We start from the raw sequence: 27,005 nt of genomic DNA on the forward strand, positions 1-27,005 counted from the left end.
TCTGGCCCTCCCAAAGGCTGTTGTGGTGTTGTAGGGAGATGTGGAGCACTGGGAATGCCAAGGCTGGCTGGATGCCTGGCTCCCGTGCCCTGGGGGAAGCTGAGTTCTCCTGGCTCCCCATTGCTGCACACTTTCCCAATGGAAAAGGAATGCAGCCCCAAATCCCTGCTCAGCTGAGCAGCTCGGAGTTGCCTGACTGGGTTCCCTGGAATTTGGCCATTTGTGGCTCACTGGACTGAGAAAACTGGGAAATTCTGTGCTACCTGCAGCCCTGCTGAGGCTGGAATCCTTCCCTCGGTTTCTGCTCTTCCCGGTTGCTTTGAGCATTTCCACTGCAGCTGGGAATTCTGCAAAATCACCCAAGGGTCCAGCACTGTTGGCTCCAGACCCATCTCAGAGGGCTACCAGAGCTCTTGGAATCCCAGGGGTTGGGATTCCAGGTGGTTCCACGGGAGCACGGCTCTCTGCTCCTGCAGCCTGTGTCCCTGGGGCAGAGCCAGCTGTGATCCCAGCCTGTGGGGATGCTGGAAAACAGCACCAGGGAGGTAGAGAAACCCCAGGAACTGACCCTGGGCCTTCTGGAAAAGCTGGATCCCTCCTCCCATGGTGGGAGTTAATGACTCTCCTGGCAAATATCACCAGGAGCTTGTCAGGAATCCTCACGTTCCCCCGAGCTCCGCCGTGTTCCTCCTCTTTTCCATGAATTTACTTTCAGCTCTGGAAATTGTCTTTTAATTTCTGCACCTTTGTTCTCTGGCTGGGGGGTCTGGGGGCTGCCTCCTGCTCCTCAGTCACATGCTGGTGAGGCAGGGATGTGTCCAGTGGCTCTGGGAATGGAGATACAGAATCCAGGCCCTTGGAACATCTGAGGACCAATTCTTGCTGCCACCTCTTCAGGGAAAACTCCAGGGATGCTTGGCCCTGGTGCCAAGGGATGCAGGAAAGCTGTCCCTGTGGAAGGGCTGGGATCCAGGGGTGCTGGAGCAAAGCAAGGGTTTGGGATGGTCCTCAAGGATCACTGCAAGCTGCCAAGAGAAACCAGCTGGATGCATCCACTGCTCCCTCGCCGCCACTGCCATTCCAGACCCAATCATGGATCAGGAGAAATAATAATCCCTTATTAAACTCCAAATTCCAGAGCAGTTTGGGGCAGGGAAGGAGTGCAGAGGGAGGAGATGCTGGAACACCTCGGGCTGATGTCATTCCTTGCAGTTGGGAGCAGGAGAAACACAATCCAGTTCTCTTCCCCCACTACAGAACAACAGGGAAAATCCCCAAGGGAAGATTGGAAAAAGGGAAACAACAACAACAACCAACCCAAAGAACTCCAAACCGAGAGAGGAGGGGAAAAATAATAGAAGAAAGAAAAAAAAAAAGGCCAGACAAACCCATCCCCTGAAGTGTCCCCTCAGTGTGGAACAGTTTTCCTCTTCCCCCACTTCCCCCAGCCCCAGCCGGGCTCCTGAAGCCATAAAATCCAAGTTTGTGGCGTGTTCAATCGATTATTCCCCAAACGCCCCTGCTTTGGAGACAGGTAATTCATTTCAGCCCCTCCATGGCTATATGCAAAGAACAACAAAAAAAAAACCAATCCCCTTTCCCTTTTCCTTTCTTCCCATGCTGCTTCCAGCCCTTTCTCTGCCCCTTTGTTCCCTCCTCCCCCTCTCCCCCCTCCCCGTGCCCCCAGACACGAGTGATTCCCAGGGAAAGGTGCAGCCATTCCCACAGTGAAACCCAAGGCAGGTAATGACTTTCTCACCCCATCCATACTGCTCCAGAAACTCCTGCCCCTCCAGCTGCATCCCTTTATTTCTGAGAGGCCAGGGGGAGGGGGGATGTGCCAGCCCCCTGCAATCCCCTCTCCTCCAAGGCCTCTCCATAAAAAAATAAAGGAGGAAGATATAAAGGGAGCAAGTGTTTGCAGGGATAGAGTTTCCATGGAGGTGCAGTGGTTGGGAAGCAGAGGCTCTGTGGTGTCAGGGAAGGAGCAGGTTCCTGACACCCTGCTGTGCTCTCCATATGGGATCTGCAGGCAGGATGGCTCATCTGCTGCTGCCAGCTCTGGGGAAAACATCATGGAATCATCATGGAATGGTTCGTGTTAGAAAAAACCTTAAAGCTCATCTCATTCCCACCCCCTGCTATGGGAGGCACATCTTCCACTAGCCCAGGTGGCTCCAAGCCCTGTCCAGCCTGGACTTGGACACTTCCAGGCAGCCACAGCTTCTCTGGACACTCTGTGCCGCAGACTCCCCACTCCCACAGGGAATAAGTTCTTCCCAATATTCAATCTAAATATCCTCTTTTAGTTTAAAACCATTCCTCCTTTCCTGTGACCATCTGCCCATGTAAAAAGCTGAGAAAGGAGGAGCTGGATTGGGCACCTGCTGGAGTTTGGGAAGCCTGGGCTGCTGATGGTCCCGAGCTGCAGTGCTGGGCCCAGCTCAGCCCAGGCCCAGCTGCTGTGTCCAGCTTTGTGCCAGCTGCTCTCCCTGCCCTTGGAGCAGCCACACCTCAGGGCCAAGGCCTGAAATGGGGAGAAGATTTAGGGCCTGGCATCTGGGAGGAAACTGAGGTTTGTTGGGATCTGGTCTGTTCCAGCTACTGGGAGAGCAGAGCTCTGGCAGCCCCGGGCACCCCAGGGCTCCTCTCCTCCCTCGCCAAGCAGGGTCATGTCCAAGGACTGCTCCTGACCCCGGGAATGGCAGCCTGGGACAGGGACAGCCAGGGTCAGATGCTCCAGTGAGCAGGGACACCCCAGTCCCTGTTCCCAGTACACTGTCACTCCCTGTAAATGATCTTCACAGAGCTCTGGAAATCCGAGCGCGGAGGAGCAGCTTTGGAGGGCTCTGGAACACGGTTTATGGGATTACACCTGGGCTCACCTGACTTCACAAGGGTTTTCATCCTAATACCTGCTGGCTTCCCGAGCAAAGAGGAGATTACCCAGCACTGACAGCTTTGCTGGCAAAGCCTCCTGCACTGGGAGGCTCCTCCATGAAAACAGGGGGTGCAGGTGCTGCCAGCCCACAGCCCTGGGCTGGGAATTCAAGCACGAGCATGTTTCTGCCTGAGGAATCCAGGGGCAGCAGGGATATTTTGATCACCAAGCCCTAGAAATGTTTTGAGGTGTTTCAGACCAAGGTCAAAGCTCATCGGTGCTCCCTCCCCACTCTTCCCTGTTCTCCTCCACAGGACTGCTCCTGGATCAAAGCCTGCCTGACCCTTTTCCGTGTGCTCCACTTTTTCATATTCCCCACCCCGCTCCAGCAGCCCTGGGTCACTGTCACAGACCTCCCACTTCCCAAAGAAACCCAGCAAAGCTGGGCCAGAGGAGCAGCTGCAGTCCTGGTTTAACTGGGAATGAGGAGCCCATGGCAGAGCTGGCAGCAGCATTTCCATTTCCCAGAGCCTGGGGTGGCTCTGCAAGCCTCAGTGGCCGCTGGACTTTGAAGGGTCTCTGGTCTCTGCTGCCCAGGATCCATCCCAGCTCCTGCTGGATTTCCTGCTGGACTCTGCAAGGCTCCCCTGTGCTCCTGGAAATCTGCAGCAGCTCTGCCCGAGGCGAATTCCCACCCAGCTAAACAGGGATGCTGAGGAAGGAGCTGGCACCCTCTGAAGCAGCCCTTGAGGAAAAAGGGAACGTTGCTGACAGTTCTGAGGATGCCTGGCTCCCACACACTGCTCCTTCTGATTAGCTTTGAAACATATTTAATCTGGGGGATTCAGTTTATTCCTGCAGAAATCCCTCCTGCCTGGTGCGGGGAGAGCTGTGCCACTCCCACCGCCGAGGATCCCTGTCCCCATCCTCCCCACACACCAGGACATCCATGGGAAGGCCACCAGAGGAGGAGCTGTGGCTCTGGCTCTGCCCAAGGGCGTGTGTGGGTCACACTCAGCGTTCCCTGTCCTGTGTGGGGGAATGGAGTGGGAACTCCCTTCTGGCAGCAGCAAAAGCTGGATCTGTGTCGAGCTCGGGGAATAAATCCCACTGCAGAATTCACCAAAGACTTCCCTGCTCCCAGCAGCTCCCAGTTCCTGCTTGTGTTGACTGGAATGAGGACAGGTCTGTGGGTTCCTCATGGTTGTGTCACAGGGGGTTCTGTTTTCCAATGGGATGAGTTAAACACCACTGCGGACCCCAAGGTCTGGATCCTACAAGGACTAAAGTGGGATGAGCTGTTCCCGCTTTATTTTCTCCAACATTGAGCATTTTCTCTACCAGCTGCACACAACAAAAGTATTAACTAGTCAAAGAAAAATGCCCTGGTGGTGTCAGAAACAGGAATTTCCTATTCCCTGAACAGAGTGTGGAGCTGGGCCTCGGCCTGGGCTGCAGCACCTTCCTTGCAGTGACCTGTGTGACAGCTCTGCCGGGCTGTGGGGTCCCCTCTTGCCACCCCACAGTCCCATGTCCCTGGTTCCAGCCACCAGCCTGGATCAGCTGCTGCCAGTGAGCTGGGATGCTCAGTTTGGCTCAGCTCAACTCATTCAATGGTAATTTCCCGTGAGGAGCTCCCAGCTCTCCCATTTCTCTTCCCACCAGCCCAGCCTTTGGCTTAGACTTGCAAATGACAAATTAGGCTTCTCCCTCTAATTCCAGCTTCCCTGGCATCCTCCACCGGCACAGAAAGCAGCAGGATCTGAGCAGGCAGCGGGAGGTCGGCGTCTCCTCTGCTCCGGCTCCCTCCCCCTGCCTTAATTGCAGCCTAACGTGGGTTTGAGGTGTATTAAACACACAAATTATCCTGCAAAGCCTCGGCAAGTGCTGCTTCCCCAGGCCCCTAATGGGAGCTGACAGAGCGACCAGAGGAGCTGTGAACGTGGCACGGCTTTGTCTGGAATGGCCCTGGCGAGTGATCCCGTGCTGGGCTGGCACCGGGGCTGGCACCGGGTCCCCTCCAGCGTCCTGGCCATGGTCCCTGTGCCGGGGCATCGCGGAGAACCAGGGGCTCTTGGCAAAGGCTCCCGCAGCTGCACCTGCGCTGCCGCTGGAGCGCTGCTGATGGATGGGAGGCAGTTCAGAGGAGAAGCAGGAGCACAATCAGGGAGCTGCAGGGCAGGATTTGTACGGAGACTTGAAAGGGGCGGCGTGACGGCAACGAGAACAAGCACTCGAGCACGCCGAGGTTTAATCTTGGGCTCAGACAAAGCTGACGTGGAGCAGGAGCAGATTGAACACCCTCACGAGGGAAAATAGACCTCCACCCACAGTGGGAATGACAGAGCCACCGGGAGCCTCCTCTGGGAAGGATGGAGAACCATCGGGAGACTCCTCTGGGAAGGATGGAGAACCATTGGGAGCCTCCTCTGGAAAGGATGGAGAACCATTGAGAGACTCATCCAGGCTCAAATGCCAAGAACAGATGGAGGGAGAGCCAGGGAGGGGTTGGGGTCAGCCCACGGGCTGTAAGGAGTGATGGAAAAGCTTGGGAATGAGAACAGGAAAACACAGGGGTTTAGGGAATGTCGCTATCCTGGAGCAGGAGGGATAATCTGGTGTGTCCTAACCCGGATTTGATCACTCTGCTCCCAGTTCTGCTCCCAGCCCACTCTTCAAGGAGGAAGATGAAGCCCAACAGCCCAAATAAAGCCCAGCCTGACACAGGTGAAGGCACTGGTTTGTAGGAAAAATCTGCTCTCCGTGGCTCAGTGAGGGGCAGCCACTCCCTGGCTGCCCATGGAAGCAGACATGGAATGTTCTGCCCAACAAGAATCCGGCAAATCAGGGGAAATGGGGGAAAAAAAAAGCCTTATTTCCCCAGCTCTCTCATCTCCAGCTGCACCAAGGACTAGGGGGGAAAGATAAATGTGGATCCAGGCAGAGGGATCAGGGCATGGCTGAGGGCTGCAGGAAGATTTAGAGCCTTGAAGTCCAAAGGCAGGGCTGGATCATCACACGGGGAAAGAAAAATCCCTGGGAGTGGAGATCACGTTAAACAATGTGTTGTAATAAGTGTTTTATGCTTTAGAGGAGGAGAGAGAACAGTGAAATCCCCTGTAAGAGCTAATTACTGCAAATTCCTTTTCAATAAAACAAGACCAAAAAAATCCTCTCTTAACGGAAAAATCCATTTAAGGCTCAGCTGAGGTAACCTCAGCTCACATCCTGGAGCAGCGTTCCAGGGAATCAAACAGGATTTAACTGGAGCTTGGCATGACCAGCCCAGCTCCTCAGGGAGCCCAGGTGTTGGGGTGAAGGTCTGCAGGGAGAGGGTGATCTCTGGGCACCAAAATCCCAGGGGAAAAGCTTTGTTGTGCTGGTGGTCATGTGGAAAGTCACTGTGAGCTTCTTTGGGAGGATGTGGCAGGGATTTTGGGAATGGGAGTGGCAGGAACTTGCAGACACCTCTGCTCTGGGGGCCAGGTGAGCTTTCATGGCTCCTCCCCAGCAGTTTCAGGCCAGTGGTGATGTGTGACCCAGAAAGGGACAGTGGGATGTCCCCAGCCTGTGCTGCTGCCTCCCCCAGCCACACACAACCTCCATCGCCTCTCCCAGTCCAACCCAATTAAAATAAAATAAAGTCCTGGATTGGGAGAGGATTTGCCTCTGTCCCTGACACTCTGCATTTCCTGCCATTTGGAATGGGGCCACTTTGGTGGATTTCTTGCACATGGGAGCAATAGATTGAATTACACCAATGTCCAGTGCTGAGCAGAGAGACATTTCTTTTCCACATGTTCCTGCAGCTGCGTGACCCCAGGAAACCCAGCGGTGGGGTCTGTCTTGGAGACAAATAGGGATTGTTTTGTGTCCATGTGGAAATGCTCCCTCCCCCTTGGCTCCCCCTGTGTGTGTGAGTGTGGATGGGGGGGTTTCATTCCCCACCAGACACGTTCACATCCCAAACAGCACAAACTCAGGATATTTCCCCACCGCAAACCCCACAGGGTGGGAATGCAGCTCGGGAGCTCCCAGGCAGGAGAGCTGTGGCTGCCCAGGGAAGGGCTGGGAGGCTCCTGGCAGAGGACAAATCCACAGCTGGATGGGGCTGCCATGGATTGCTCCATGTGATCAAGGAGCCACCTCTCCCTTCCCCACCACCAGCCTGTCCCAACACTGCCCAAATTGGGACTGGAAGAGGGGGACAGGAAAAGAAGGCATGGAGGATGCTCACAGGAGTGGGATGCTCCTGTCAGTGGGGTGTTCTGGGCAGTGGGATGCTGTGGTCAGTGGGATGTTCTGAGCAGTGGGATGTTCTGGGCAGTGGGATGCTGTGGTCAGTGGGATATTCTGGGCAGTGGGATGCTGTGGGCAGTGGGATGTTCTGGACAGTGGGATGTTCTGGGCAGTGGGATGCTGTGGTCAGTGGGATGCTCTCAGCAGCAGAATGCCCTGTGCAATGGGATGCTGGTGGCAGCAATATCTCTGAACCCTCCCTGCTCAGTACCTCAACATTGATAAGAGATGGGGCTGTCATGAAAATAAAGGCAGGGTGAAATGGATTTCCTTTTTTGTTTGTTTTGTTTGAAAGAAAAGTGCAGGGTAAAGAGAACTGTTTGTAGGGTAGGAACCTGTCGGATGCAGAACATCACTACCCAAAGATGTCCTTCCCAACCAGTTCTCTCAGCTGCTGCCTGAACACCTGGATCTCCAACAGCTCATTTCCCAAACAGCAGCTCAGGCAAAGCCCAGGGAAGCCTGGGGCAAGGCCTGGAGCCTCCCAGGGCATCAAAGACTGCTGGAATCCAGTGCTGGCTCTGGGGTGATGCGAGGTCAAGGAGCACCAGTGCCTGCAGGTCCTGTTTCCACATCGCTGCAGGTGCCAAGCTCCAGACAAAGCTCCTCAGCCCTGTGGGGATCCAGCAGCATCCAATGGCATCCACAGCATCCATCCACATCCACAGCATCCATCCACATCCACAGCATCCAATGGCATCTGCAGCATCCATCCACATCCACAGCACCCAACCACATCCACAGCCCCCAACCACATCCACAGCATCCAATGGCATCCGCAGCATCCATCCACATCCACAGCACCACCGCTGGGATCAGGGAGGCCAATGGGATCCCCATGGACTGTGGGTGAGCAGGATAAGGAGGACAGGGAAGCTCTGGATGGATAAGGAGCTGAGCTCTCCACATCCCGGGAGCCTGAGGCTGTGGATCAGCTGCTGAGCCCTGGGAGCTGCTGGAGGAGGAGCCTCTGGCTCTGCTCTCCCTGGCACAGCACTTGCAGCGTGGCTATAAATAGGAGTTTTAAGCACAGCAATTAATCACAGAGCGCTACTGTCCATGGGCTGGGCTGGCTTTAATGGGATGTGAGTCTGGCATTCCCTGGATTTACCAATCCAGCCTCCCTGGACAGACACGGCTTTGGGGATCCTTCCAAGTGGCACTTTGAGCTGCAGTGTGAGCTTGGTTTGGAGTGGTTTAAAAAGTGACCAGGCACCAGCTGAGCTGCCAAAGTGTCACTGGCACGTGTGACCCTCGTGGGCTGGCGTTGGCAGCAGAGGCAGCACAGATCCCCTGGTATTGGCAGCTGAGGAGCAGGAGGATCACAAACAGCGTCAGCCTGTGGAGGTCCATCCTCTCCCAGCCTGGAACAGGTGTATCACCCAGTGTGAACCCCTAGGTACACTGGAATGGCTTTAAACTAAAGGAGGAGAGATTTGGATGGGGTATTAGAAAGGAATTCTTCCCTGTGAGGGTGGGGAGGTGCTGGAACAAACTGTCCAAAGAAGCTGTGGCTGTCCCATCCCTGGAAGTGTCCAAGGCCAGGCTGGACAGGGCTTGGAACAACCTGGAAGAGTGGAAGGTGTCCCTGCCCATGGCAGGGGTGGGATTGGATGGGATTTAAGGTCCCTTCCCATCCTAACCATCCTATGGCTCTGTGTGTCCCTGACCCTTGAGCTCCCTGTATGTCCCATCCCTTATTCCAAGCCTGGACCCACCAATATCCACCTCTGCTATCCTTGGAGAAGGAAAAGGTGAGAGCCTGCCGGGAATCAAAGCTGGGCAGTGCCCGCCCTGCTCTCGGCCCTTCCTTGGGTGCGCTGGGGGCCGTGCCCAGGCGGAGCCGTGCTGGCTCTGTCCTGCCGCCGAGTCGCTTTTAGCTGCGCGTCCAGCAGGGCCATATTGGGCTCGGTCTGTTGTGCAAAACGCTCCGCAGAGCGCGCAATCTGTGCTCCCCCGCCCGACGAGAAATGCTAATTGTGTGCGCAGGAGCTGCCAGGAGCCCGCAGTATTCCCGGGAAAGGGAGGGGGTTCTTGGGATTGTTGCCATTGTTCTGGCAGCTGCGGCACAGCCAGCCGGGCTGGGCACGGGAGCAGGGTAGGGGCGAGCGGCTCTCCCTGCCCGGAGCTCGGGACGGGATCGGGGACCTCTGCTCGCTCCCTTCGGGATGGATCCTGCCTGTGCTGGGCGGGAGAGGCGGGCACAGCGTTTGTCTTGGGCGGAAAGTGTCAGTTTTGCATAAAATATGAAGTGAAAATTCTTCTCCTTTCAGCTACTCCCTCGTCTGCCAGCCCGTGCTGGTGCCTGCATCCCGCTGCTTCCCGGCCCGGAGCCAGAGCTCCCCGGGGGCTGCAGGCAGCAGCATCCCCAGGACAGAGGTGCTGGGGCAGGGACAGGGGCCTCACTGTGCCAGGGAACCTGTCCTGTGCCGGTGTTGGCTGTAGGACACAGGGTTTGCATCTCCAGGCGTTGGTTCCTGCCAAGGATGGGGAGAGAAGAGGGATGGGGATGCAGAAACCAGGAGAGGATTTCTTTGCAGAGACTCAAAGCAGCAGGCAAGCCTGAATACCATCAGAAGAAGAAGCTCCTCTGATTCCCAGTGATCCGAGTGAGCTGGAAAAAAATAAAGTGGGAGAAATGATGGGTCTGGTTTGATTTGTAACAGAGCAAAAGCCCCACATGGTGTGAAAATGTGGTGCTTTGCTGGGCTTTGCAGGAGAAAATCAAGTCCCTGTTTTGCAGAACCACAGAATCCCAGAATCTCGGAGTGGTTTGGATTGGAAACAACCTTAAAGCTCATCCAGTGCCACCCCTGCCATGGGCAGGGACACCTTCCACCATCCCAGGTTGCTCCAAGCCCTGTCCAAAATGACACTGGACACTTCCAGGGATGGGGCGGCCACAGCTTCTCTGGACAGTCTGTTCCAGCATCTCCCCACCCTCCCAGTAAATCATCCTGACTGGGTGGGCTGGGAAACAAGCAGGAGCCTTGATGGATTCAGTGTTTTTCCCTCTCTGTCCTTCCTCACTAATTTGCAGCAAAGGAACCAGATGAAGTTTGATAACTTGGAAGGAGAGAGAGTGAGGGAGAAGCCACCCCAGCGCCTGCTCCTGGCGCTCCCCCCGCTTCCAGGGAGGATAAATGAAGTGCTCTCCATTCCCTGCTCGTCTGCCACCCTCCAGTGAGTCTGTCATGGGCTCATCTGTGTCTAAATTAGCTTTGCACAGCAACGCCGTGTACAATTATTGCTGTCAGTCTTTGATCTGACCAGTTTATCTCATCAGCTTGTCAGGCTTCATTCTCCAACCTTTCTCTCCTCGGTGCAGCCACCGGAGCTGCCTGGGCTCCCTTGGAAGAGGCTCGGGGCTCCCACGGAGCTCCTGAGGGATTTAGAAAAGCTTGCAGCCGGAAAAATGGGTTACAACAATCCTGGCAAGACGGAACGGAGCACCAGAATTCCTGCCATTTCCAGGCTGTTCCTCATTCAGAACCAGGGAATGACCTTTTTCTGGGATTGGCACGTGGCAGGGGACCCGCTGCTTGGAGTGTGGTGACATCAGTTCCATGGGATTCTCCAACAGCCGTGCTTGACATTCCGGCTTCTGCTCATGGAAAAAGCATTTCCATTGTCTGGGACTCCTTGTGCTCTCTTGCACGAGGGCTGCTGGGAAGGGAACCCCAAAGGGATGCAGCTGGGATGGATTAATTAGGGATTCCAAGGAATGGTCATCCCAGTCCTTTTAGGACCTTGTTGCAGCTCCAGGTGTTCCAGAGCTTTCACTGAGGGGAATCCTGTGGGAGGGAGGCACCTGAGGCCATGGGAGATGCAGAGTAAGGGATGGGATCCTGGGAGGGTGCCAAACATCCCAAGGGATGCTCATCTCACAGCCAGGTGCCACAGGGAGTGCTTCCCAATCCTGCTGACATTGGACACGCAGCGCTGTCCAGGCCTGCTGCACCTTCCCAAGGCTTCCATCCCACCTCCCAATTCCTTCTGCACCTTCCCAAGGCTTCCATCCCACCTCCCAATTCCTGCTGCACCTTCCCAAGGCTTCCATCCCGCCTCCCAATTCCTGCTGCACCTTCCCAAGGCTTCCATCCCGCCTCCCAATTCCTGCTGCACCTTCCCAAGGTTTCTGTCCCCTATCCCCAGTTCAGGCTGCCTGCCCAGCAGACCGTCTCCCCCAGAATCCTCTCCCCTCCCTCCTTCCCAGCTTCCCAAGGTTTCTGTGAGCATGTAAAAATTCCTTTATTCTGGAAAAGCAGAGGCATGGACTTCACCCTGGAGGTGCCACTTATCCTCTGCCACCATCCCAAGTGTGGCTCTGTGGTGTCCCCTCCTCAGCCTGGTGTCCCCAACCTGCTCATGGATGTTGAGGACACGTCCCCAGCCCCTCACCCCTCCTGCCTCACCCCCTTCCTGCTGCTCTTTGATTTTTCCACAGCTGGTTGTGACTCCTGGATCCCCACATCGTTATCTGTCCTCCTTCACTCCCAGAAGTCCTGTGGGTTGGAATTCTGTCTGCTCCAACTCCTGAATATTCCGGACTCTGAAGTTTCCCAGCTCCAGATGTTCTGGCCAGACCAGAGGGGAAAAAAAAAAACCCACCCAAAAAAGCCTCAGCATTAATAAAAACCTTTTGAAAATCTCGAGTCCTATTGCGCAGCAGTGACATCATATCCGTGAAATATGAGCTGATGATGTCACAGCTGGGAAATGAGGGATGATTGTTCCTTCTTGGCACACGCTGCTGCTCGGGCCAGACCTGTTAAATAACTGCACATGGCCCATAAATGTGGAGATTAAACCCAGGAGTTGGGAACGCAGCCCCCTGGGCACCTGGGCCATGGAGCCTGGTGGGGACAGGGTTGTGGGGAGGGTGCCAAGGGTGGGGAAGGGGTTTGTGCCCTAATTCCACTCCCAAAGGCTGGAGGAGGGGTTTGTCCCCCAACTTTACAACCAAAGACTGGAGAAAGGGGTTTTTCTGCTAATTCTATTCCCAAAGATTGGGGTAAAGGATTTGTCTGCCAGTTCTGTTCCCAAAGACTGGAGAAGGGGTTTGTGTCCCAGTTCTGTACCCAAAGACAGGGAGATGATTTCTTACCCACTTCAACCCCCAGACCTGGATGCCTTTGGATTTTCCTTTGCTTTCCTCCCCCTCCTCAATCCTGGTGGCTGCAGGGGACAGAGGAATGGCTTTGCCAGGCTGTCCCTGTGACCCAGGACAGTGAGGGGACAGCAGAATGTCCTGAGGGAGCAGTGGCAGCCCCTCTGCTCACAGACCCAGCACTGCCACCCATCCCCACCCCGTAAATCCCACAGCTGCCTGTGCCAGGCATGGAAAATCCCCCTGCCTTTGACTCCCCTGAGAAGCACTTATCCCTCAAATCCTTGGATTCACCTTCCTCATTCCCATACCAGGGCTGGCTGCAAACATTCCTGCCTGGGCTGGCTCCTCCCACAGCAGAGATTTGAGACATGGGAAGCAACAATCCATAAAATCCCAGCACTGGATCCCCCATCCTTCCCAATCCAGACCTCCCTGGCACAGCAGGGTCTGTTATCCAAGCACTTCCCTCATCCACACATTCACTTCCCACATGTGTGCAGCCTCCTGGTGAAGGAACACATTCCATGTCATGGAAAAGGGCTATTTTTTCCATCTAGGCCTCTCATTTAAGCTCCCAGCTGGATGTTTTTGAGTTTGGCCTTTTCCCTCTTTCCTTTTTGGGCCCATTGTTTGTGCTGGGAAGGATGTGCCAGGCGGGAGGGGAGCGTCTGCCGAGGTGTCCATCAGGGAGATCCCAGGGGATGGGATGTTATCTGGGAATTTAATAATCATTCTTGTTCGTGCCTGATCAAACCAGGAACATTTATTTATTTATATCCTCACTCATTCCTTAGGACAGGTTTTGATGGGTCAATTTCAATTCCAAAAGTTGGGGGGAAAGAAAAAAAACCCCACACCTGCCTATACATTTTTTCAGGAAGATTTTGTTTTGCTGCTCCAAAAGTGAAAATTTCCTTGTCTTCTCACTTAACACAGGCTCATATTTCCAAAAATATGCCAATCATAACAAAAGAAGTGGAAGGAGGGAAAGCAAAGGCTGCAGCCAAGATAAAACGCTGGGACCAACCTGTGCTGACGCTGTTTTCCTTTCTTAGCTCCATGGAAAAGGTATTTTTATGTTTTAGCCCAATGCAGATTTTGTCTTTTTATTTCATTTGAAATCTGAATTTTCAGCAGGTAGGAAACTGTTTCTTTGACAGCTTTAATCAGAAATCAAAGATTTGATCATGCAGGGAGATGGAATTTCAACTTCAAAGCTCCGGCACAAGAGGTGGATGCAGGTACCCGTGTGCTTCGATGCCGTGGAAATGGGAAGGGTGATGGGAGGCAGCACTGCCCGAGGAAATTAAAGAGGGACACAGCACTGGGGAATGTTCCCAGCAATGAGAAGGGGCCTTCAAAAGGCAGGTGCTTAATTATTGTACAAAACACGGCAGCAAACAGCGATTGGAGCCCCAAACCTCCTCTCTGTGCAGCCACAGAGCACAGGCAGGGCTGGAGGCTGGGAGGGGGGGATGTGCTGGCTCCCCCTTCTGCAGCTCCTGGGCAGAGGCAGGCTTGGAAACCTGGCTGCACCTAGCAGCCAGTGGCAGCCAGGTGGCAGGGGAATGGGGACAGCAGTGGCACCTACAGCCAGAGGCAGCTGTGGCCACGGAGCAGAGCTGGGGCTGGGGCTGCAGCTGGTGCTGGAGCTGCTTCTGATGCTGGAGTTGGTGCTGGTGCTGGACCTGCTGGTGGTGCTGGTGGTGGTTCTGGTTCTGATGTTGATTCTGGTGCTGGTCCTGGTGCTGGTTCTGGTACCAATGCCAGCGCCGTCGCTGGTGCTGGTGCTTGTGCCATGCTGGTGCTCAGCTGGGACAGGCACAAATTCTCTTTTCCCCCAGGCATTTGTGTTTCTAAAACGAGTCTGAAATAGCTCAGGATCACCCTGTGGGGTCCCTTTCCAGGGATATTTTTCCCGTTCAGGCAGCTGGAGGCAGAAAAGGTGGAATGGAGAACCTGTCCCTTCCCCGTGGCCTCGGGGCATCCCCGGGTGGGGACGTGGCTGCAGTGCCCAGCGAGGGGTCCCACAGCTCCCAGGAGTGATGGGCAGCTCCTGTGCCAGAGGCTGCTTTTGCCATTAGGAACTGGATGGACCTGGATGAATATTTCCCCTGAATATTCCCTGGAGAAACGGTGGAAAATGGGGCCCCACATCCAGCACAGTGACCAGGAGCCACCCTTGGAGCCAGCCCTTCTCATGCCGCCTCCAACCAGGAATTTCTTGGTTGTGCATGGATAAAAGGCTTTTGTTTGAATGATGTCCTGGGATTTGCTTTTCCAGGCTCGACTCCCTCCCTGGAAGGAAAGTGGGGTGTCTGAATCCTGGGGATGTTCTGCAGGCTTTGGGAGGAAAGAAGTCTGATCCATCCATCCATCCATCCATCCATCCATCCATCCATCCATCCATCCATCCATCCATCACCTGAGAGCCCAGGTGCCACAAGGCACAAAGAGAGGGACCACAGGGAAGCACCTCAGAGATTCCCCGTGGATCTCCATGCCTGCCAATGCCCTGGAAGCAGCAGCTGGCCGGGAATGACAGGGCAGGAGCCGGGCTTTGCTGCGAGCTCTCGGCACCTTGATGTCTGAACCTGCTGGTAATTAGCAGGAATTGGGTTGTAATTGCACCAGAGAGCGGCAGAGCGGGGGTGACCTCAGCAGCCGCTAATTCCTGACACAGAAGGACGATCTGGGGGCACCTGGAGCGCAGTTCGGAGCTGCAGCCCTTTCCCAGCCGTGATTAATCCCCAGGAAATGTTCTGTGGTCGGGCTATTACCACTCCAATCTGGGGCTGAAAATGAATCAGAGCCGCGGATGACTGTGGGAAAATTGTCACCAAACTTGGATGGCTTTGCTTTGTTTCACCACAAAACTCTTAACGAAGCATTGAAATGGAGATGGATTCTCTGCCTGGCCCCGACATTAACCCTTAGCGAGCCCAGCCAGGCTGAGGGGGAGCAATTCCACGCTCCAGCGCTTGGCAGGGTGGAAATTCCTTCAATCAAGACGGAGAGGCGGAGGGAGTGTTCGGGATGAGCTGGGCTCTCTTGGCTCAGCTCCTGCCCTGCTCTCCCATCCTGCACAAAGCCTGGGAGTGGGATCCTGACGGGACAGGTCTGGGGTTCTGCAGCCCCTCAGCTCCGGTCCCGCGGTGCCTGGGTGCCTGTTTGGGGCCATCCTCGCCCGGCCGCCAGTCAGGGGCTGTAATGAGATTCCTGGCACTGCCGGTGCCTCTCACAAAGTCCTTCTGCAGGCACTCGCCAGCCGCAGGCACAAGAGCCTCCCCCCGCCGGCACTCGGGGCTCAAAGGGAGCTTTGTGAGGCACCACAGGCTGAGCTTTCTGCCGGGGACAGGCGGCAGCAGGCAGCCTGCAGGCACAGCCCCGTCCAAGGAGAGGGGACACGAGGGATGGGGACACCCCTGGGCTGGGGGGGCAGGAGGGACTCGGGATGGAGAGAGATGGGGCAATGACACAGGGATGTGGGAGGGAATGGCTTCCTAATGCCACAGGGCAGGGTTAGATGGGATGTTGGAAAGGAATTCTGCCCTGTGAGGGTGGGGAGGCCTTGGAATGGTTTTCCAGAGAAGTGTGGATGTCCCTGGGTCCCTGGAAGCGTCCAAGATAGGCTGGACAGGGCTTGGGACAACCTGGGATAGTGGAAGGTATCCCTGCCCGTGGCAGGGGGTGAAATGAGCTGAGCTTTAAGGTCCTTTCCATCCCAAACCATCCTGGGATCCCATGAGGATGGTACAGACTGGATTTCAGCACTGGGCACATGGTAGGATCTGCATGGAGCTCATCCAACCTCCCTGAGAGCCCCCAGGCAGGCTGAGCTGGAGCCATGGACACAAATCCATCCATGCTTTGGATCCCAGAGTGTTTGGCCCCTCAGCTGGGGAAGGAGCAGTGCCAGGCAGGGCTGCACACCCAGGGCTGGGGGGAAATGTCAGGGATGGCAGGATCAGCAGGAACCCAGACTCCTGGAGCTGGGAAAGAGCTGCAGCCTGCTCAGGGAACCAATTCTCTAATGGGTTTTTCATACATTGTGGATATAAGACAATGTTTGAGATGGAAAGAGGCAGAAATGCGCATGCACGGCCTCAGCTCTGAAATTCCATCCCCAAGCCAAGGTGTACATAGACATATTTTGAAGTGTTTTCATTTAAAAGAGTAAAAAAGAGCTCTGGAAATGGAGCAGATTCTTTGGCTAATAGGATCCACAGGGAAACTGCAAGAACTTAATAGCTCTGCAGGAAAATCTGCACAGCACCTTCCCAGAGAGGATCGTGGAGGACAAGGGGAGAGGATGGGAGAGGTGGAGGGCAAGGAGAGGGATGAGGTCGCAGAAACTGTTTGGGCCTGAATATCATGGAGTGGTTTGGGTTGGAAGTGATCTTAAATCCCATTCAGTCCCACCCCTGCCATGGGCAGGGACATGTGGCAGTTTCCACAATCCCTGGTTGCTCCAAGCCCTGTCCAGCCTGGCCTTGGACATTTCCAGGGATGTGGCAGCCACAGCTTCTCTGAACCTGTGCCAGGGGGTGTCACAGGGTGCCCTGAATGGCTGCAGGTTGTGGTTCTGTCACCCTGCCCTGAGCACAGCAGAGCTCCAGGAGCCCTGGGAGGCTCCTGGCACCATCAGTCCTGGTTCCTTAGGTGGAATTTGCCTTGTGGAATTTGCCTCTGTACCCTCAGCACCTTGGTTAATGGGCTACAAGCCCACCTGGGCAATGGCAGGGCCCAGCCAGGGGAGGGGGAAGGGAAGAGGAGAAATAAAATGAAGTGGTTTGAATTTTTCAGGGAGGCAGAGATTTCTGTGAGTGGGAATAGGACTGGAATGCTTTAGTAACCCAATCCAGTGCCAGGCCTTCTGCACGTGGGAAAAAAAGCCAGGAGTTTTGGAGACCTAAAGCCATCTCCTGCCTCAGCTCCTGGCACACCAAAACCTGGAAAAGGCTTCCTGGAGCTCTGTGCTGCCTGCCTTGTGTTTATGGTACCTCCTTTGCACTTTGTGGTTTACATGGATTGCAATACACTGGGTTGGAGGTGTGATCCCACTGCTGGTTGTGCTCCCCCTCTGGAGTCTCCTCTCTCTCTGTACACTCCTTTATATTTATGGACTGTGGGATCCTCACACTTGTGGTTTCTGTACCACACACTCAGCTCAGTGAAATGTTATTTAAAACGTGCAGAGCAGCTCGGGGTGTGCTGACAGTACCCCAGGATTGAAGGGGAAGTGCTTTTCCATGGCAAGAGTGGATCCTGGAGGAGAGGGAGGAAGAGAGAGCAAAGGTGAGAGAAAAGGAAAGGGAAGAAGAGAGAGACGGGATCAGGGAAGAGGAGGGAAAAGGCCAGGGAAGAAGACATGGAAGAGGAGAGGAGAGGAGAGGAGAGGAGAGGAGAGGAGAGGAGAGGAGAGGAGAGGAGAGGAGAGGAGAGGAGAGGAGAGGAGAGGAGAGGAGAGGAGAGGAGAGGAGAGGAGAGGAGAGGAGAGGAGAGGAGAGGAGAGGAGAGGAGGGGAGAGGAGAGGGAAAATGCAAGGGAAAAAAAAGAGAAAAGAGATCAGGGGAGAGGAGGGAAAAGGCAAGGGAAGAAGACAGTGAAGAAGACAAGAGAGGGAGAAGGAGAAGGAGAAGGAGAAGGAGAAGGAGAAGGAGAAGGAGAAGGAGAAGGAGAAGGAGAAGGAGAAGGAGAAGGAGAAGGAGAGAGCCTAGCTTGCCACCCTTCACCTGAGCTTCACCTCATCCACATCCCTCTGGAAAGAGGCTGTGGCTGTCCCAGAGCACCTCCACTGCAGATCCAGCTGGGAATGACAGCCCACATCACCAGTGTGGTTCCATGATCCCAGCTTTCCAGGGCAGAGGCAGCAGCTGTGAGCTCTGGGGCTGGATGCAGTAGGATACAGAACCACCCCTTCCATCTCTCCTTTATCCCAGCTAGGTTGTCACTGCTCTGTTTATTTGGTCATTTTTGGGAAGGGAAGAAGGCAGGGGGGTCCAATTTTCAGCAGCCCATGACAGCATAATTAGGGAACTATAAATGAAAGAAAAACACACTCTAGAAATCCGGAGACTTTCACATATTTTCCCTGTTATTCCATCGCCCTGGAAAAATAAAAGCTACTCAGCAGGAACATTTATTAGCAATTAGGATCTCAGGCACTGGGGACAATTGGGGTAATTAAAGCTTCCCACAGCCTCCTGTGCCACCCCCTGCTCCCTGTGCTGCCTCCATGGGACTGGGCACTGTGGATGTGTGGGAGCTGAGGCACCAACAGCACTGAACAGGTCAGCAAGGCCAAAACCCACAGCTCATCCTCACCCTCGCCAGGTCAGATCATCAACAAATGAACAACATTCCCCGAGGGAAAAGAAAATAATGAAGAGGATCATGTGAAAAAGAGCAATAAAATCTTGTAGAAGAACAAGAAAATAGCTCAATTTTCTGCCTCTTCTCCGTTCCCTGCCCATCCTGACACAGGGAGCAGCTCCCTTGGAATGGAAGCTTTGCATGGGTACAGGAGGCAGAATCTCCAAGCTGAGTTTAATCTCAAGTGGCAGACCTGGGTTTATGTTAGTGTGAGGCTCAGGACTGGCTTTGCCAGTGGGAGGATGTGTGGCTGGAGCAGGCAGGGAGGAATTAAAGCTCAATTCCCACAGTGCTGTGAGGAGCAGGAGCCTCCCTCACTGCCTCACCTGCCCAAAGAATAAGAGAAATACAGGAATAATTCAAGAAATGAAGGAAATGGACTGGCCTAATATCCATTGCCTTCTCAGGCAGGAAGATCTCCACTTTCTCTGGGATTTCTGGTCTTGCTGCCATTCTCCCAAACCCACAAAGATCCAGAAAGATCCCAGAGTTTGGATTTTGGTTTCACCAGGAAGCCTCTGCTTTATACCAGTGATGCAAAGAGCTTTTAAAAAGTAACTTTTGTAGCGACTTTATTTCATTCCAGTATTGTAACATAACCCAATTTGAGTGAGGAACTCACAAACAGGGAATGCTGACGCTCATTCCATGACCAGCTCGGAATTTTCCTGCTGTGCTCATTCTTTGGGCTATTTTTATCTTCATTTTTTTTCCCCTTTTGCAAAGGTTTTATTTTGGATGAAATCCTGTTTTCCAGGAAGCAAAAATGTCATTATTATTTTCTTAATCCCTTCTAGCTGGGCTGATCCCAATGCCTGAATGCCAGGGATCTCTTTGAGCATCCCATGGCATCACAGCAGCACTTTCCCTTTTCCTCCTGCTCTTTTCCATCCCAACACAACCCATTCCTGGAATTCTGAACTGGATTCAAAGTGCTACCAATCTGCATCCAAGTAGGTGGCAATAGGGAGTTCTTCCCATTGCAAAACTCTCCACACGAAATTCCCAAAGGATTTGGGACCTGAGCTGTGCAAACCCAGGGACTGAGTGGAATGTGAGGGGGCTGTCCCAGATTTAAGCCCAGAATCCCAAGGTGACCTCTGCAGCCAGAAATCTCTCACTTTGAGCACAAACTTCCAGATATTTTTGATTTTCCCTGGTGGGAAGAAGGATTTCTCTGATGATTCCAATATCCCATTTCGGAATATGCATTTCTCAATCACCTCCAATTACCAGGTCATGATCCCAGCAGGGATCCAGTGACCCTCAGGGACAAAATGCCTGGTTTTGTCACCAGTTCCAGATGATTATTTCTGGAGAGAGAGAAATCAGATTAAAAGTCATTCCTTGGCCACCAGGATGAACTCCTTGGCAAAGCAGGAAGGGGGAATTGGGATCATGCTGCTCCTGGAAGCCTCTTGGGCAGTGATTTCCTGAGAGAAGGGGAAAAGCAGACAGGACATTGTGCCCAGAGGCTCTCCCTGCGTGGCTGCAGCTCCTCCAGCTGCAGCTTTGAGTCATTCCTGAGTGTTCCCGAGTGTTCCTGAGTGTTCCTGAGTGTTCCCGAGTGTTCCTTCGGCCACATCCACACCCAGCACCTGCAGCACAGGGCAGACCTGTTGGGTTCATCCCAGGAAATCCCTGCCCTCCCTTTGGGAAGGGCTGTGCATTGCCCTGAGCCCTCGCTGATGTTCCGGGCGAGGCGATGCCGATGATCCCTGCACAGAGCCTGGGATGGAAGGCAGGAATCCCGGCATTCCAGGGGGGATTTGAGGAAGGCAGCCCTGATTCTCCGCCCTAATGGGTTGCTAATCCATCCCCAGTGCATGCCATTTGCCAGCTGATTCCCGGGGGTCCCGGCGTGCCTCCATCCTGCATACGTTTGCTGGCAGCCCGCGGTTTCCCGGGATCCCCTGGGAATGGAGCAGGGACTGCAATAATCCCCCCAGCATCCCCCCAGCATCCCCCCCCGGCCCCAGAGCCGCTGGCAGCCGCAGTGATCCGCACATTACGGGATTTATATGAAGTGCTGCTGAACAAGAAAGATTTGAGGGGGTTTAGCAGCTCCCTGGGACAGGGATGAGCTCAGAGCTTTGGCTCGTGCTCCAAGCGGGGCTGGGGCTTTAAAGTCACACAACAGAAGAGGCCTGAGGAGGGTGAGGGTTCCTCCTCCTCTCCCCTAGGATGTCCCCACAGCACAGCCAGGACCTGCAGCAGGACTGGGACTGCACAGGGCCATCCAATATTCCAGAATTATCCTCAGAGCTTTGGCTCGTTCTCTGAGCTGGGCCAGGCTTTGAAGTCACACATCAGGAGAGGCCTGAGGAGAGCAAAAGTGCCTCCTCCTCTCCCCTAGGATGTCCCCACAGCACAGCCAGGACCTGCAGCAGGGCTGGGACTGCACAGGGCCCTCCAATGTTCCAGAATTATCCTCAGAGCTTTGGCTCGTTCTCTGAGCTGGGCCAGGGTTTGAAGTCACATCAGGAGAGGCCTGAGGAGAGCAAAGGTGACTCCTGCTGTCCCCTGGGATGTCCCCATGGCACAGCCAGGACCCACAGCAGGGCTGGGACTGCATGAGGCCATCCAATGTTCCAGAAGTGTCCTCAGGTGACAAAGCTGGTGACAAATTATGCACTTGAGTGACACTTTACTGAGGGGACAGGGACAGTGAGAAACTTCTTGTGCAGTGCTGGAATAAGCAAAGGGCTCCTGAACAGGAGCAAGGGTTTATCCAAACATCAGCCTTGAACCCACCCATGTCCTGCTGCTGCAGCCCCTTCCCTGTCCCCCCAGGACAGGGCTTCAGTCCCAGGCATCAGCTGGATTTTCCCTTTTACTCCTTTTGCTGGAGTCTGACCTGCAGCTCAGCTCGGTGCAGCTCAAAAACCAACCCAGCCCTGCCTAAAAAAGGAGCAGGAGCACCCACAAAACCCCAGGCCAGTGATCAAGTCTCACCAGGAGGCTGGAATCTCATCCATCAGGAGTGAGGAGCTGTGGGATTAACCCCCTTGGTGGCTCCTCACTCCCTTCAGACAGAAAAGCTTTTAATAGGTCAGCAGATAAAGAAGCAGCAGTGCAAACATTCCTTATCTGCCCTGCCATGCCTGGGCTCTGGAATACAACTGATCCCTGCCATGTGCAGCCCCACTCCAAGGAGTTTATCTTCATTGGAGGCACAGTCATCCAGCGAGATTGGGATGTAATTACCTCCTGCAAACCCAACTGCAAATCTTCCCAGCCAGTCATTAGCTCTGAGACAGGCAGACAGGCAATTACAGATGAATAAATGACTGAGAAATGACTCCAGGAGCCTCTCAGCCCTGCTTGCACCTCCAGCTCACAATCCGAGGCGCGGCTCTAAGCTGTCCATCAGGCCCACCTGCGCCTGGCACGAGCCTTTCCTGATCCCACCCCACTCCTCCTGGCCTTCCCAAGGGTCCCACAGGTTATCCCACACCTCCCTCCCCCTGATCCTGGCAAGGGCAAAGCCCCCAGCTGCCTTTCCATAGTCTGGGATGGACCTGGATAACCCTGATGAGGCCCAGCCCAAGGCTCCAACACCTCCTGAGTGTTTCACTCCTGGCTGAACTCCTCTTTCCCCTTTTCCCTTCCTCCACTCTCTCCACAGGTTTTAAAGCCTCGGTTCTGAACGTGTGAAGTCTCCCAAACAGGTGAGCCATAAAAACCTGGAGAGGACTTTGCAGGGAGGCAGCAGCACCAGGGGCTCGTGGTTGGAGCAGGCAGCAAGGCAGGACACTCGGGATCAAAGCCTGGCTCCAGCAGGAACTTCCTCAGTGGCCCTGGAAAAGGGGCAGAGTGGAGAACCCACAAGAGCTGGGTTCTCTTCACAGCATTTCTGAAGGTGCCAGCACCCAGAAAGTCCCCCAGAGCTTTAGGAACACCTCTCCCTCCACTGGGATCACCCACCTTCCTCTTCCTCTGCCCCCTGGGAGCCTGGAACAGCCAGGCAGTTTCCAAACCTTTCCCGAGGAGGCTGGGTGAGTTGTGCTGGATGCATTTCCCAGCTCTGCTCATTCTGAACAAATGGAACACTCCCCCCCACAGACCCCCCCTAAAAGCTTTTCATTAATTCCTCTGCAGCGGTGCCAGCATTCCCAGTTACCTACTGGAGCATACTGGGACTGCCAGCACCTCATCCCCACGCCTGCATTCCTGCTCCCCCCTCCTCCATCCCAACAGCCTGGATGTTTTATCGGGTGTGATTATTTACTTAACGAAACGCAGGTATTTGCAGCCTGGAGGGTTTTCCCCACCGGGAGGCTGGAATAACAGCACGGAACAGCCCCAGGCCTTGGGAATACTCACAGCATCCTTTGCTCGGGGAGATGGCCGTGCTGGCAGGAGGAGGAGCAGCTCAAGAGGTTGTTTGATTGTTTCCTGGTTGTGAAAAAAGTCAGCTAGTTCCAGGGCGAGCAGAGGAGGAGGGAGATGCAGGGAAAGGGGTGGCGATGGCAGCGACACTTCTGGCACAGCTTTGGCCAGATGGAAGCCTGGATTCCTGGCAAGCCAAGGCTGTGGGTGGCCAGGTCTCCCTCATCTCCCACGGGAGGAGTTTCCTGGATGCAGAGCCTCCTCCCAGCCCAAACAGCTCCAGCTCTCCTCTGTCTCCTGCAGAAACCTCACCGTGCTTGGGACGCTCAGGGAAGGCTCCTTCTCTGTGACCCCACGCCTACAACAAGGCAAATTTACCTAGTTCTGGGGTCCCAGCCTGAGCTGGAGCTCTGGGGGGATCTCACAGTTTCAGGGTGACCTCAGTGCTCCCTACAAGCACCTGGAAGGGGATTGTAGCAAGGTGGGGTCGATTGCTTCTGCTGTGTCCCAAGTGAGAAAGGAAAACGGCCTCAAGTCGCACAGGGGAGCTTCAGATTGGATATTAGGAAAAATGTTTTCACTGGAAGAGCAGTCAGGCCTTGGGATAAGTTGCCCAGGGAGCAGGAACCTGAGCAGGAGGTGAGGGAGACATCTGCTCCCTGGAGGATGATGGATTTTAGCTCCCTTAGGGAACTCCCTGGCTTCTCCCAGCCCTTAGAGCTGGATCCCAGCCCTTTCCCATCCTTGCACTCCTTTCCAGCATGCTCCCAGTGCAGCACCTGGAACGTGGCTGCTGTACACTTGGGCAAGGCAGGAATATGGAAATGTCAGGGTTGTTTGCAAGGCAATAATGTTTGGAGCCAGGAGGTCACTGGGCATTAACCTGCTGATGACACTGTTTAATCTTCCCAAGAGGTTGGAATCAAAGGGAAAACACAACGAGCTCATTCCCAGGAGTGTGTCCTGCACTGGGAGTTTACAATCAGAGGAATGTGGGCTGTGTTTGGACTTGGCTGGGTTAGGAAAGGCCTTTCCAGAGGTTTGTTTATTCAGAGGTCAGTGCAGCCACTGGGAGGGAGCTGCCAGCCAGGACAGGGGACAGCAGCTCCTGTGCTGGCCCTGCTGCCTTACCTGGCACAGCACTGGGTCAGGTGAGCACCCAGAAGTGCAGGTGAGGGCATTTTGCTGGAACATCTTCCACTGAATTAACAGCTGGAAGAGTCTGGAATGTTCTCCTCTATTGCTCTCTATGTTCTGTGCCTGAAAAATCCAGGTGTGGTCCCCATCCTTTAAAGTCACCCTTGCTGTGGTCCTCACCAGGGTGGGTGAGGCTGGGGTGGTTTCAGGGCTGTTCTCTCCACACTAATTCCTCTGGGATTCCCCTGTGCTGGTTCTCATCTGTCTGAAATGGCAATTTTTGTTTGGCTCTGTCAGGATATGCTTGCAATTCTTTTTTCCACTTCAACATCTTTAGTGTGTTCTCTAGAACCAGGCTGAAGCACAAAAGGCTTTGAAGGCATTTTAAGGCACCCCTCAAGCTCCTTGAGAAACTGCTCTGGCAATTTTTAGGACTTTCTTGCTAATTGTTTGTCAGCAGGACAATTTCTCAGTGATGCTGTCACTGACAGTGGGCACAGGGGGGACAGGTCCCAGAGCCAAGTCACAAAGTCACTGCAGAAACAGCTGTCATGGATTCAGACATTGCCATCCACCGCTGAGCTGGGATTACAGCTGGGAATTCTCTCCCTCAGCTTCAGGGCAATGTCAGCAAGGTCCATGTATGAGTTAGCAAGGAGTGTTTATGGAGCATAATCAGGGATTCCCAGAATGGTTTGGGCTGGAAGAGACCTTAAATCCCATCCAGTCCCACCCCCTGCCCATGGGCAAGGTCACCTTCCACTATCCCAGGTTCCTCCAAGCTCCATCCAACCTGGCTTTGGACATTTCCAGGAATGGGAAGTCCACAACTTGTCCTTGAAGGAAGATGGAAACCAAGCACAGGACTAATTCCATGCCCAGAGCTGGGGAGATCCAAGCTGTGGTCACAGTCCTGCTCCAGAGGCCAAGGCTCCTGTCCTCCATTCCCAGGCTACCAATTCCTGCTGTCCTTGCACTTTGCTTCTCTTCCCTCAGAAGCTGTTGAGGCACCAAACTCTTGTCAGGGAGCTTTTTACAGAGGGGCACCAAGTCTGACCAATTCTGACCTGAACAACCACGGCCACGGCAGGAGGCAGATTGCCTTTCCTCTGTCCCTTCCCACGGAATATGGCAAATAAAAGCTTAGGGATTGCTGTAGAAGAAAGAAAATCCTCCAGCATGGCTCTGTGCCTGCAAACTCAGGCTCAATTCCCCATCTCCCCAAGGAATCCGTGCCAGGAGCAATCGGATGCGGGGCATGACCTTTGTCAGCACTTCCGACGCCCTTTGTTGGTCACCTCCATAAGCTCCTGCCTGGTCTTTAATTCACAAAGGGAAAGGATCTGATCCCATCCTTCATAAACACCAGGAGGATTCCACTGGCTGATGTGATTCCAAGGGAGCCTGAGCAGCGAGAGGGACTCTGTGAGACAAAGCTCTTGGTTAAACAACATCGATGGCTCAAATATTTGCCAACACTTGCGAACACAAATATTTACGCCAGCAGCAGGAGCCAAGGCAGATTTTTCCTTCCAGATGTATTAAATGTTTCCTTGAGTGTGCAGAACTGGGAAAGGGCTCTTCCATCACTCGCCGGCTCATTTTCCAGGCCACTGGATGCGCTCACTTATTTGGCAAATCTTGCTGTTAACGGGTTTTTCTCAGCTGATTTTCTGGACTTTCCTGCTTTCCCTCACAATCCTGGGCAGGGAGGGAGAACAAATGTATTTTTTTTAACTCCAGCAACTCAACCATTGTCACCCATTGTCAACTCTCACTGCCAAAGAGGATGATCTGGGCTACTCTGTGTCTCTTGGACTTGCTCAATGTCCTTGTAGGAAGGGAGGGTGTGAAGCAGGTAAAACATCCAAGGAAGTGCAGGACCTTGGGAAGACACCAAGGCTGATGAGTGCTGGATGCAGCCCATTCTTTGCACATTCTAGGGCCACCTAAACTGCCCCATTTCCAGAGGAATGCTCAGCCTGCATAAATTACATTATTTTGGAGGTGTGTTCCCTGGTGGAGAAGGAGCAGCAGTGCTCCTGCTGCTCCTGCCATTGCCCAGTGGTTCTGGGGAATGCCTCTGATGCCAGGACACTGCAGGAGAGAGCTCTGATCTTGCTCAGACATCCACATTCCCCTTACATTCCAGGATATTGTGCTTACAATACATGGGAGGTTTGTTCCCAGCCCCAAACACTGGCAAGGACAAAGGGGAAGCAGCAGTTCCCTCCCAGGGAATTGTGGTGGATTCAGCAGCAGCAAGAAAACTTCAGATCCAAGAGGATGAAGGGAGGCACTGGCCAGCCAAACTTCAGCTTCAGGAGCTGAAGGGATTTGCATTTCAGAGATGTGCTACAGGTCCTTTGGAAGAGAAATTAAACATCAGTTTAAGGCCTGGTGTGGTGCAATTCCATGGATAATTATGAAGGGAGAATATTGTGAATGAATAAAACTCCAAATCCCTTTCCAGGCTGTTTGGCTCCTCTAAAGTGAAGAAAAGCTCACACATGGTTCTGGTGTGGGTAATAGGGGGCAGATGAGGTTGGCCTTCCTCTGCCAAGGCAAAGCGAATCCAAATGGAGCCTCCAGGGATGAAGTTGTTCATCCCACTGGCTGGTATCCTGCCTCTGGAATTAATGGACCCAGAAATTTTCTGGAAAAAGGTACTTTAACACACAGGGAATGGGAAAAATCCTGTGTGAAATTGGGTGGAAAAGTGGGTGACATTGGACAGGAGCTTTGTTTTCCTGTGTGTCCCTCACACTGTCCCAGTAAAAGCTCCAGTGGGCAGACTGGGAAGGGGCTGCAGGATGGCAGGAGACACAGAAACACATTCCTGGGACACAGCCAAGCCAGAAAATGGGG

The 27,005-nt window shown here is 54.0% G+C and overlaps 1 long non-coding RNA gene across 1 annotated transcript; it reads right to left on the reverse strand.

The window, feature by feature from the left end:
- Window positions 1-13,041: 13,041 nt before the first annotated feature.
- LOC139597519 (uncharacterized) lies at window positions 13,042-23,253 on the reverse strand. The gene is made up of 2 exons (XR_011681625.1): window positions 22,995-23,253; window positions 13,042-14,591 (listed from the first exon to the last, which is right to left on the reverse strand). It is a non-coding gene; the product is annotated as an uncharacterized lncRNA (long non-coding RNA).
- Window positions 23,254-27,005: the final 3,752 nt, after the last annotated feature.

Source organism: Agelaius tricolor, unplaced genomic scaffold, assembly GCF_023055355.1.
Source record: "Agelaius tricolor isolate 1412-34295 unplaced genomic scaffold, bAgeTri1.0.p SCAF_17, whole genome shotgun sequence".
Taxonomy (NCBI): domain Eukaryota; kingdom Metazoa; phylum Chordata; class Aves; order Passeriformes; family Icteridae; genus Agelaius; species Agelaius tricolor.